The sequence below is a fragment of the Gallus gallus genome, chromosome 1, assembly GCF_016699485.2.
Source record: "Gallus gallus isolate bGalGal1 chromosome 1, bGalGal1.mat.broiler.GRCg7b, whole genome shotgun sequence".
Taxonomy (NCBI): Eukaryota; Metazoa; Chordata; class Aves; order Galliformes; family Phasianidae; genus Gallus; species Gallus gallus.
In genome coordinates this window covers 118,854,105-118,866,100 of record NC_052532.1, presented here as the reverse complement: position 1 = coordinate 118,866,100, position 11,996 = coordinate 118,854,105, and the positions used below count along the sequence as shown (strand labels likewise).

Here is an 11,996-nt window from a genome sequence, read left to right as displayed (position 1 = left end):
ATCCCGTCTTCCCAGCACACTCAGACGTGTCTCACAGCGTGATTTCATATTCAAAATATCCCACCTGTGGGGATCATTCAAAAAAAACACAGATTACAAGTCTGTACAACACAGAACAAGGTCAGTACCCAAATTATGGGAATTATCACATTAAAAGAGATTGCATATGTGATGATGCACAGCACCAAAACTGATTTATAGGTACTGTACTAGCATGACTCTTTCCTGTAGAGATACTGTTTCAACTATTAAGAATGGTATTATTGCCCAGTTCTAGTTCTGAACCTTCTCACGAATGAGCTGTAAACTGCACGGTGTACTTCTTTCTCCATTTACAAAGGTATCCCATATTTCTAAAAGCAAGGAGCAAAAAAGGGATTCTCTCCTTGCTTCAGAACACAGGGAAATATTACAGTTTAAAAACGCAGTGACTAATTACAATGCACAGGCAGGACTCCAATGACAGGAGCTGCTTAAAACACACTGCAGTTGAAACAGTGACATTATAGGGATCTTCTGCTACTTCACTGCAAATATTTTTTGTCTATACAGACACCACACTTTAAAAAACCAATCCGTACCCCACTTTATACCAAAAACAGAAGTAAAACTTACTAACTAAAATTCTTTGCATTACCATAAGGTAGACAAATATGTTTGTTTTCATTTTGGAGACAGGAGACAAAGGTTAAATAGAAGCAATGTAATTAAAACCGACCTAGAGGTCATTTTAGACCAAGGAAGTTTTGCTATTGATTTTAATGCATAGAGATAGCATGTATTGTCCATCTTCTTGCCCATTCCTACTTTCCCTAAACTTAGGGTGAATCATTAAATTGATGTGTGCCCTGTAAATCCCATAAGCTATTAATGTAGTTCCCTCAGTTAGAAGATAGATTAATGACCTGAAACTCCTGTACAATATTTGCTACTCCAGTGCAAATTAATGTCATATTTTACCCTCATTTTATATCTACATCCAAAATTTTCTTCTGCAAGGAATTCCAGAAAGAGCTGTGCTTCTAAGTGCCAAAGATCTACATCTGATCTTGAAAATTTTAGTCAAACTCTTTAAGACACGAATTTTAAATTCCTGCATTTCCCCTTTTTGTACTTCTGTCTAAGCCTTACAAGGAACTTGTTGGCTCAAACAACTAGCCTTAGCAACTGCCTGAGAGTGAAAGAATGGAGCTTTAACTAATCAAGGTGGAAGCCATAATATCTATGTATGCTCAGTCTGTAAGTAGAGTGGATGGTCCGTTTATCTTCACTTCCTCTCATGGCTCCTCACAGCTGAATCACCAGAAAAGGGAAGAGAGGGTGTGCAACCACCAAAGACCCTCATCAAAAACTTCTGAATCTTCTAGACACAAGTGGAGTGCCATTCCAAAGGGCAGGCTTGGACCAACCAGACTATATAACAGTGAACATGTACGTTTACCTTTATCCACTCACCACTCACAGATCAAAACCCCAGACTCAAGATAAAACTGGATCCAGGTGTGGTGAAATATATCCACCTCTAAATCTCCTTCTCTCTCCCTCTCTTTCTCTCAATTTCCTTTCTCTCAATCTTCGTTAACTCATTTTTCTTTACCAGCTGTTGCCTAAATTAGCTTTAAAGCAAAGGAAATAACACCTATGCCAAGTATGTTATCCATGATGGTATTAACCGTTGTTAGAAAATTGCCTATTTTTGCCTCAAAGTAGTTGATTAGTTGCTTTAAGAAAGCTCAGTAAATTGTCTTGTATTGTTCCTTTGAGTCATGGTCTGACTCCATTGCCCCAGTGACTCCTGGAGAGCAAGGGGTACTTTATTCTGTGAGATTCCAAAGATTCACCTTTCTCACAACCAACCAAGTGGGACGAGACAACTTTCATGCATTTTTTTTATGCTAAGGAAAAATAAATATTTAATTATTCAAATGTATTTAGGATTTTTTTTTTAATACTATTAACATTTTTAAAATGTTTTATGTTTTTCAGGACTTCACTCTCCTTCATACGCCCAGCTTGGGTTGGGTCTAAATGCAAATATCTTCCATTTCATTCAGGTTGAAGCTTTCTGTTTTAAGGTAGGTTGCTTTAAGGTTCCTAGGTATTGTACAATAGCCTACAAGACAGTTTTGTCCAGTCATTTTTTTTTAACATTATGACTAAGACACATGTTTAGTTAAAGAAAATGTCAGTCAAGTCTACTTTTCAGTGGGAATCAACACTTGGGCTTCCAGTACCTCAGGAAATTACAGGAATACTCTATCAAATTTTCTGTTTGTGTTTTTTAGAGGAAAGAAAGAAAAGGGGAAAAGATAAATCTCTCTTACTGTTTCTTCTTTCCAGCTTTAAGCAGCAAAAAAAGAGGTTGAAACTTCAAAATTTCGGGAAAAAAATATTTCCCTTTACACTTCAGTCCCTTGCTGTTTTTTTTTTTTTTTTGTATTTTTGTATTTTTTGGTTTTTTAAGTAAAAATATTATGAAGACACTGAAAACAAACAGCAGTTTGAAACAAAAGTTCTGCTCTATATTTGCTGTTTATTTAGGAAAGAAAGATAAACAACTTATTGCTGAATTTGGATGTTTTGGCACAATAATTAGGTACCAAACTGCAGGCAAATCACAAGTTGGAGACGGGTGACAGACCCTGCAGAGACTGCTAGACAGTGAGCATCCATATTCACTTACCCTTGACCAAGCTGCTTTTAAAATCTCACTATCTGTTATTGCAGATTTGGCCAAAAATACTTTTGGGGAGCACATTTTGGACTCTCACCATACTCTTGATCAGAAACATCTTTAGTATCCAATCTATTTGTGCCAAATTTATCCCTGCTTTTTCTTACACCTGAAAGGAGGATGTGGTGAGGTGGATGTTTGCCTCTTTTCCCAGGTAACAGCAATAGGACAAGAAAGAATGGTCTCAAGTTGCACTAGGGGTGGCTCAGGTTGGATGTTAGGAAAGATTTATTCTCAGAATGACTGGTGAAGCATTGGAACAGGCTGCCCAGGGAGGTGCTGGACTCACTGCCGCCCCTGGAAGTGTTCAAGAAATGTGTAGATGTAGCTCTGAGGGACATGGGTTAGTGGGCATGATGGTGATGGGTTGGTGGTTGGACTAGATGATCTTAGTTATTTTTTCCAACCTTAATGATCCTATGATTCCATGATTCCCTCCTCCCATGCCACCCCATTTTCCAACTCTGCTTTTTATCATCTCTCTTCAAAGGAGTCAATGAGTTCCATGGCCCACTCTCTCTTCTACCATATGGTCTCTTCCCTGTTCTTATTCACTTTTCTGCAGATTGTCCTTTCTGTCTACAAATCAACCTGCCATGTCTTCCTATTCAACAAAGGTCAGTGAGTTTTCTCATTTCATAATAAACATATTGCTGGCCAGCATGCTTGAGACTTGTACCTGATCATCACAATCTGTCCTATGTTCTTATTAAATTCTATCCCTAACTTTTTTCTGTGTAAGGATTTGGCTTTGCCTAAAACGGGAATTGTTGCACGGACCTTTCATGTGAGAAATAGCTGCAGTCAAGCATTTGCTCTTGGATGATGTATTGCACACAGCTTCTGCATCCTGTTGTCCTTGTTTGCTTCATTTTTTCCTTTGAAGTTAGAAAAGAGAGATAAAAGACTATGGAAGCAAGAGACGTAGCAGTGTAGGGAACATGAAAAATTTCAGAACAACAAACTCCCCCATAAAATTCCATCCAGACGCTGCTGTTTACTGTTATTGGTTCATTGCTGCCCAGGTTGCTAAGCTTTTTGGCAACGAAAATCAGAACATACTGGACTCCACTCTGCTGTAGCCAGCATGCTTCCAGTACCCAAAGAAACTAGCTTAATGCCAGCTTGAGTATCTCTGCACTGCAGCACTGCCATACTCTGTCTCAACAAGGAAGACAACTACACCTCCACTCAAAGCCTCCTCTTCTTGTATTAGCACTTCTGCTAGTAGTAGCACTAGCAGAAATAATCTTAAGAACCAAACCAAAACAAAAATGAATTTGTAGCAGCATTACCACTAAGATCTCAATAACTGTAGATGTAATAATCTCAATAAATTAGATCACTTGAAGACCTAGTATAAGCTTTCACAAAACCCATGGAGACTGAAGGTATCCTACATATGGTACTGGCAAGGGAAGAAAGGAAAATAACTAAACCAAAACACAGAGAAAAAAAATTACAAACTTTAAGAAACAAGCTTGATTGAATAATCGTATGACATTACATGTGACATACTGTGGCACGGTTTCTCTGATGTGTAAAACTCACAGACAACTTGCTGGTTTAAGTGTTATTAGTCTGCTGACATCCTGCGTGTCTTAATTCTGACCTTCTCAAGTAAAAATGAAGTCACAACTTTAAAATAAGGTGTAAACGCCCATGGATTTTACCTGCCTTTCCAATACAGCCTTCCTAAACAATCAGGCCCTATTTAGTCAGTACTGTTCTCTTGAAACCTGGGCTGATTGCAAACATAAATTATTGCCACTACATGCATAACAACTGGCAAATTTTACCCACCGGCATGCTAGAATGCACATTTCCATTGATCTGATGGGGAAAGAAGGAGTGGCATTGGCTTCCACTAGTGACAAGAGCCTTCCTTCAGCCTTTTCCCTTAACTGTGCAGGGCCACTATGAAGACTTAGCCACACTCAAGAAATCAGATCAGAGGAGAACAAGGACCTGGGCCCTCCCATACTTTTACTTCTTTTGTCTTTAGCCTGTGAAATAGATGCTCTCTTTCAATGGTTAACAATTATTTCAGCATGAGAGGATGACGAGGGGACTCTGGGCTCTTGCTCAAAAACAATACCACTGCTCTCAGTTTGTCAACCAGCCAGGGACAAACAGTTTGTTGTGCAAGTGTTATCATTTTACTGAGCAGATCCCCAGTGTCACACTACAGCTGGCAAAGAGCAGAAACAGAAGTAGCTCCATTAAAAGCCTGCTCTGTGCACCAGACTTCAGATGGGGCACGCTTCCCACGTTCATAATTTTCACTTTGCCTTCCCAACGCTCCCCTTTGCCACCACAACTTATAGACTTAGAAGTTTTGAAGGATTTCAGCTTCCTGACAAATCATTTAACAGTCACACAGAGTTCTCTTTTCTGAAACGTTACACTGAAGATTGATTTGAAATTTTAATGGAGTGGGACCTCAGCAGATAAAAGGGAGAAAATGAACTTAATTAAAGTGCAGTCCAGCTGGAACTTGAAAATTCTTCAACTGAGGGAATTTATCAGACCCTACCTTTTCCCACATACGTTGAAAAATAGAAACTGCTGCAGATTTAATTAAAGAATTGAGTTAGTTTGCGTTGATGTCCTTTACATGATTAAATAATACTCAATCAAAATGGAAAGCCTTGACCGCCATCTAGGAAAAAAGAAGTTTTTCCCCATTATGTCAATCTGTGAGATTGGAGGGTTTTTTGTTGTTGTTGTTGTTGTTGTTTTTGAATGGCGGTTGTAGTCTTTTATAGTATCTGGGAAAAGTTGGAGAACATTATATTGGTTTAAACTGCCCTTGTTCTGTTGATTCAAAGGCTCGATTTTTTCTTGCCATATTTTCCTCAATAAATTTTTGTTGTTCAACAACAAATTTCAAGCTATTTAGGGACAAACCCTCAAATATATACAAATTTCTCCCTGCCAGATCCCATAAGTGAGTGTCCTTCACCTGTTAGGAGCCACAAGGCAGCCAGCCTGTTTATGGTTCCACCCCAAACTACTAATGTACAGCTTCTCTAGGGTTTCCTAATCCTTATCTACACAATCCAAATCTCAGGAAAACAAATACTCTTGAAAATACCTTAAAATTTTTTGAACATATTTGCTCTCAGAACTACCTCTCAGCACAACACTTCATAGACCTTTTGTTGTTGAGAGTAGTAGTTTCTATAGTAGCTTCCTTCTAGTCCAGTGCCACGTTATGAATAAATAATGCAGGGATAGACAACTCAGTCTACAGCTGTTCTGACAGCAACGTAGAGTGGGTCTAAGCAAGTCTCAGGCTCAAACAGCACGGATCTGGGTCTGGTGGGCTTTGTTCATTCATATACAGTGCCACACCAGCAGGACCATGCTGTTTGCAGAAGCTGTTTGCAGAGCTTGGATGGAGCTGGGCTGGCAACTGGCCCAGGCTAATGAGCTGCACCAGACATTAGCAGATTTTGAGCTGCTGTCTGCACTGCCCTCGTATTCCTTTGTGTACCAAGAAGCCCAAGGCAGAAGCATCCAGAAATCCCCATGCCATCTCAAGTCAGTCATGGGATTTCCTACAAGCTCTGACAAGGTGTAATCCTACTAAGTTTAAGCATTCTGCAGAAAGTTTCCTAGTGGGCTTACCAGCCTGGGCACATATCCAGACCTGAGCTTTCTGGTTGCATCCACGTGGCACCATTCCTGTGCTTGTAAGTACTGCTGAGGCACAGGGCGATTCAGTAGGATCTGCAGAGCCCGCTCAGCTCCAGCTGCTGCACCCACACCACATATAGACTTGGCAGGCCTCCCAGTACCTTGACCCATACACCCAAAATACCACATCCTGGCTCAGTGTCAGTGGAGGTTGGAGGGGGTTGCTGCTGTCACAGAGTTCTGGGCAGTGCTGGCCTCTAACATGCTCCAGTCCATACTGCAGGAATTCCCCTTGCTGACTGGCATCAGAGTTAACAATATGGCACTGTTTTTCTGCCCAAAATAGATCGGTTTTTATCGTCTGAACATTCTCCCTGTAGCCTCCTGTGCTGATGAATGTCATTGGCTTTTGCAAATTGGAAATAAATCCCCCTGGCTCAATTGCAAAGTCAAATGCACAAGTCAAAGCCAGTGCCCTGCCTGCCTGCCTCAGTTGCCAAGGAAATTTGCTACATGCTTGCATTATGTGCTTACAGGGGGCCTTCAGCTACTGGAGCACAGCAGCAGAGGAGAAACTTTTTGCTACCTTACTCACTTTTACTACCTTAATCACTTCATTGGACCCATACACATACCTGTTTCTTACTGTAGCCTCCAGTAGTGCAACATAAATCAGGAGTACAATCACTGAACCTGCTATACCAACAGATAAAACCCCACGGTCTTTAAAACACATGTTAAGAAAACTGTAATTAGGGTGAACACGTTAGCAATGAGGGGCCCATGGTCACCTAGATAGGCAATTGATATAACAGAATATGTCAGGCTTGTTAGAATGAGATAAACTTAACAAAAGCCTTGTACCCACTAGTTACCTGGGATCCTGCAGGGTTTCTGTGTAATTTACCATCTTTCCACGCACAGGATCTGTAATCCAGGCAACTCCAATCTTTTTGAAGGTGACAGGATGTGAAAATAACGTCCCACTACCTGCAGCCTGAGATGACATCATAGAAAATATCAGAGGGGTAAGCAGGGAGAAGTTCTGGTAGAGGGAAGATGAGGAGCTGTTGAGAAGGCTCCAGAAGATCAGTCAGGCAATGGTTGAGAGAAAGCCATTCTCTGTTACACAGCTGCTCTGTTACAAGGTAAGCTTTATTTCTTTGATTAAGTTGATCTCCTGGTTTTACACAGGAGAATGTAGTCAGAACAAAATGCAAGTAAGAGTAAATCAATTCTAAAAGAGGTTTCCCTCCACCAGCATCATGACAGAGTTAAGGAAAGGCACCAGAAAGCTGCTGCCCTCAATGGCTTTCTGTCCCATTCCCCACCTCAGCTGTTATGACTTTGCATCACATCTGAGATGAATAAAACTGGGACAGAAGCAAGGGAACACTATTTAGGTTTTAGAAAGATGACATTCTTCATATCAACAAATTTTTCTCTTTGTGGATTCTTATTGTTCATTGTCGTATTATTTAAAGGAAAGAACAACTCATAATAATTCCCTCAAATACAAAAAAAAAAAAAAAAACCACCCCACAAAAGAAATTATTTTGATGTTTTATGTCATGTAGACAAACTCACCTATTGAGAAAATATGCAACACAAACTAATACTCCAGCTTAACATTAAACATGGTGGATATATCCATAGAAAGCATTCAACTGTAGTGATACGCTTCTATTCAGCTTTCAGAAATGTGTTTCCATGGGTGTAGGACAAATCAACAAAATAGATAAGAAGACTGGAGAATGCACATCTTTTAAGGTATAAATAAATAAATAAATAAATAAGCAAATCCATGTTCCTGAAATCAATTTTACACCTTCGTATTACCACAGAAAAAAAAATACAACAAGATTTAAGGCAATGTGGTAAAAATATCTTTTCAAATAGCATATCCCCTTCTACAGTAGTACTGGAGACAAATACGTGTGCTGTAAGCAACAGAAAGGTTGCAGCAGTCATTCAGCCATACTAAGAGGCTCCATCTAGAAAAAAAAAAAAAGTTTCATTCTAGGAACTGTCTCCTGCAGCCTTCAAATTTTCAGTAGGCTTATTGAATCAACCGAAATGTGTACTTTTTCGAATCGTGAGAGACACACACAGTTCTCAGTGATGTTAACCCCCCCACTGTCTAAGGAGCCATCACCTCCCAGAGCACATTGCAGAAAACAAAGGTCCGGCAGTAGCACAGGCTTTCCCTCAAGGGCACCCACAGCTGGGGATTAGCACATCCACGACAATTCAGAATTGTGTCAATTTAAATTAACTATCATCATATAAATGATAGCCTGAAACATTTGTTCCAGGACACGTGGGCTCACAGCTTATACTCGGATGAGTCTGAATACACACCACAAGCGTTTGCCAAGTGTCTAGACAAGCATTTGCGGTGGCATTAGCTGAATAAATTTACAGTGAGCTCACTCAAGATACAACAGAGACATGAACATCAACGTAGAGAAGGCCAAAAAAGATAACAGAATCCATCTTTTAGGTAGCACAGTGGATCAGGCTCACCTATGCTAGAAAGCTCTTTATTAAAAAAAGGAGAAAAACCAAGAAGCTGTGAAATATCTATATGCAATACCATGAAAGCCAATGACTAAGGATAATGGCAAGCTCATGTTCCACTGGCTTCAGTTTCCTATTACTTGTTGAAATAATTAGCTAAAGAGGACAGATGATTCCTTGCAACAGAACTAAGTGAATTAAAAGAAAATAAAGAGGAAAGTACGAAGTTGCCAAGCCACCCTCCATCATATTAAAAGTCATGGATGTCAACTGAAGTTGCTGGTGACTTGAAAAAGGGAAACACCACTCTCATTTTTAAGAAAGGAAGAAAAGAAAACCCATGGAACTACAGGCCAGTGAGCCTCACCTCTGTGCATGGAAGATCATGGAGCAGATCCTCATGGAAGCTATGTTAAGGCACGTGCAAGTCAAGGGAGGTGATCCAATAAAGCTAGCATGTCTTCATCAAGGGCAGATCATACCTGACCAATGCTGTGCCCTTTTATGATGGAGTGACAGCATCAGTGGAAAAGGAAAAGTGACCGACATCATCCACATGGACTTTTGCAAGGCCTTTGATATGGTCTCACATCACATCCTTATTTATCAGTGACATGGATACTGAGATTGAGTGCACCCTCAGCAAGTTTGCTGATAAAACCAAGCTGAGTGGTGCAGTTGATACACCACTTGTGTTGGGCCCTCGACACACGAAGGATGTGGAGTAGGTCCAGAGGAGGGCCACAAAGATGTTCAGAGAACATCTGAACAGAGAACATCATGTTCAGCCTCTCTTCTGAAGAAAGGCTGAGGGAGCTAGGCTTGTTCAGCTTGGAAAGAGAAGGCTCAGAGGAGACCTCATTGTGGCCTTCTAGCATTTAGAGTTTATAAACAGGAGGGAGACTGATTTTGTACACAATCTGATAGTGATAGGACAAGGAGGAATAGTTTAAACTAAAAAGAAAAAGGAGATTTAGATTAGATATTAGGAGGACATTTTTTCAGCAAGAGGGTGATTAGGTACTGGCACAGCTGCCCGGAGAAGCTGTGGTGCCCCATCTCTGGAGGCGCTCAAGGCCAGGCTGGATGGAGCCCTGGGCAGCCTGAGCTGGTGGGGGGCAGCCCTGCCCATGACAGGGGGTTTGGAACTGAGTGGGCTTTGAGGTTCCTTCCAACACAAGCCATCCTGTAATTCTATGATTCTATGACAACAGGACGAGAGATGATCAAGAGAAGGCTGAATAACTTTTGCCAATTAACTGCCCTTCTGTTAGATTTTTAAAACATACCCCTTACCTTTTTCCTTTAAAAATTCTCAGCATTGGGCATAAGGCTGGATGAGTCAAAAAGGAAACACATGGACACTCATCAGACTGAGAAATTTAAACATATTGTCATTGTTCTCTGGGAATTATTTCAGATAACGAATGTTCCAGAACAGAAAATTCTTCCTTTGGTCCAAATATTATGGATAATATTTATTTTAAACCAATCTGCTAGTGTATTTTTACCACCACTCTATATCTTTGACTGTAATAATAGCAGCCCCAAATCCATGAAATACACGAAGAGTGGGAAATTAGGGCATCAATCATACTAGAGAATGAAAAACACAATCAAAGGTACATATAACAAACTCTCACCCAACATTTCTGGGGTACCCATATTCCTACACAGAAAGTTGGATGTTGTTAAAGTGTTTACTGATTTTTTTACCCCAAATTAAGTCATAATTTAAGCTGCCTATCATTCTCAGAGTAAGGCTATCAATACTGTACTCTGTGTCAGATCGTTCTTTCAGGCTCTGCACTAAAAATATGACTTTGCAAAAATCCCTGTTGTTGCTACCAGCCCTGAGAGGTTCTTTGAAGTGCAGTGTGATTGTCAGTTATGCCAGATGCAAAAGGAGCCTCTCGTGCTGCTCAAAAATGAAATAATTTGTGCATCTGGAAAAGTGGGATAGTTCTGTGTCAGTGGAGGTTCAATAGTCTGTTTACCAGTGCTGGAGCTGGATACCTGAACATCTTCTGCTTAAGGTAGATAAAAGTGAACCCAGGTTGCCCATGAGCTCTGTGTAGCACACAGGGACATGTGGAGCAGCCAGAGACCATCCACACACTGCAATGCAACCACGTGAATGTCTCTGTACAACAGAGGCTAAAATGCAGAGTTGAGGATTAGGAAGTATCACAGGAGAGGGCAACTATTTGGAAAGGTAATCAAATCGAACAGAGCTACTATGTGGCTTGAGGCATCCCACAATCCCTCCTGATGGATGTAGCCTCACCAGTGTGCCAAATCATAGATAGTAGTCTTGCTGCTTACAGAGGGGAGTCCCAGCCTCTCCTCCAGAGATACGATTTTTGCAAGCCTCAAATGCTACTGTTACGCATTGCACAGGACAACGTCAGAACCACTTTATGACTCCATTAAGTTAGCTGCTACCCAACATACTGTAAACCCTCCCCCCCTCCCCCACGCCAAAATGAAAAATACTAACATCCCTCACAATGACACAGCTTTGGCATTGGTATCTGGTTGTTAAAAGGGTGAATTTGCTTTGTTTTAAAGAATACATACATCTAAGGATATTAGTAGAAAGGTACTGCCTTGTAGTCACATTCTCCATAATGCATGGCTGTCTATGAAAGCGTAAGAAGTAAACACTTTTTAGAAAAAATAATCTGTATCGGTGTACAGATTAGCCTAAAATGAGTGTATAATCCTGTAATGAATTTCACTGTTTTCTATTTGGATTAATGATAACCTTCAAAGAATCTGTTAGAAATAATGAAGTTACGATTAAGTGCAAACAATTGAAGTGTGTCAAATTTCAGTCTGGGTATGTCTGGCTAGCTACTGGAAGAGTATCTTCTCACTGAAACATTTCTATGTGCTTAAACTTATGGAGGATTGGATTTGCCTCCACGAAGTGATGAGTCCTCATTAGTGAGTTTTTTAAAGGAGTCTCACATTGCTATGTGTTACAGGTAATGAGACATATCTTATTAGAGTTAATTTGGAGCATTTACTTAAACAGAAATACTACCACTATTTCAGTATCCATCACAATTCATCAATGTTGTTTGGTTTTTTTAAC

At 40.3% G+C, this 11,996-nt stretch overlaps 1 long non-coding RNA gene across 1 annotated transcript; it reads right to left on the bottom strand.

Moving 5' to 3' along the window:
* Positions 1-1,560: 1,560 nt before the first annotated feature.
* Positions 1,561-9,613, bottom strand: LOC121109222. The gene is made up of 2 exons (XR_005849315.1): positions 7,252-9,613; positions 1,561-3,612 (listed from the first exon to the last, which is right to left on the bottom strand). It is a non-coding gene; the product is annotated as an uncharacterized LOC121109222 (long non-coding RNA).
* Positions 9,614-11,996: the final 2,383 nt, after the last annotated feature.